General features: G+C 42.0%; 1 protein-coding gene across 4 annotated transcripts in view; it reads left to right on the top strand.

Annotated features, from left to right (window-relative positions):
* The window catches only part of rgs19 (regulator of G protein signaling 19), a 28063-nt gene extending 27506 nt beyond the window's left edge, over positions 1-557 (top strand). For all 4 annotated transcript variants that reach the window (XM_061058320.1, XM_061058322.1, XM_061058321.1 and 1 more), the window contains one exon: positions 1-557. This exon is cut by the window's left edge and continues 2109 nt beyond it. The gene's annotated coding sequence lies outside the window, so the exon portion shown is untranslated.
* The last annotated feature ends 265 nt before the right edge of the window (positions 558-822 follow it).

Below are 822 nucleotides of genomic sequence, written 5' to 3'. Positions count from 1 at the left end.
ATACACACACACACACACACACACACACACACACACACACACACGCACACACCAGGGTGGCCTACGTGGGCACCGCTGCTGCTGACCTCTGCCTCTGTGACCTCTCACCGTCGACCACACCACTGTCTGTCGCCTGCTCAGACGCCTGCTCCTGATTGGCTGAAGGAGGCTGCAGGGCTGAACTGTGGTTGGTCAATTCAGGAAGGGGGTTGGGAGGAAATCCCAGGTGCAAAAAAAAACAAAACATATATAGATATATTAAATGAAAAAAAACTTATAGAAAATATATATATATAAAAAAACAAGATGATATTATGTGAGATGGGATGCTTACACCCAGTGCTTCATGGGAAATGTAGTTTGAGGAAAAACAAACGTTTGTAATTGTCTGCGGGAGGCAGAAACAACAGATTTGAAAAGAAGAGACGCCTCAGTCGTAAAGCGACTGGTCACTCAGAATGCATTTATCTTAGTATTGTTCATGTTATTTATTTTATATTTTGTTAAAACTGTGATTTAAATTGTACATATATAAACAGAAACTCTTGAACATCCAATGAGAAGCTGCTTCGTTTGTGTGTCCGGATTATTTCTTTACAGGGAATCAAACCATCATGTTTTGTTTTTTATGATTTCCAACACAACAACACAACAGACATCATACTCACAGACAAAATATCAAACATGTCAGAAAATCATCCGACACACTCACACCTACAGACCACACAGTTAGAGTCTCCAGTTAACCTAACGAGCATGTGTTTGGACTGTGGGAGGAAGCCGGAGAGAACCCACACATGCACGGGGAGAACATGCAGACTC

Source organism: Labrus mixtus, chromosome 15 (assembly GCF_963584025.1).
Source record: "Labrus mixtus chromosome 15, fLabMix1.1, whole genome shotgun sequence".
NCBI classification, from domain to species: domain Eukaryota; kingdom Metazoa; phylum Chordata; class Actinopteri; order Labriformes; family Labridae; genus Labrus; species Labrus mixtus.
This window is presented reverse-complemented; position numbering and strand designations above follow the sequence as displayed.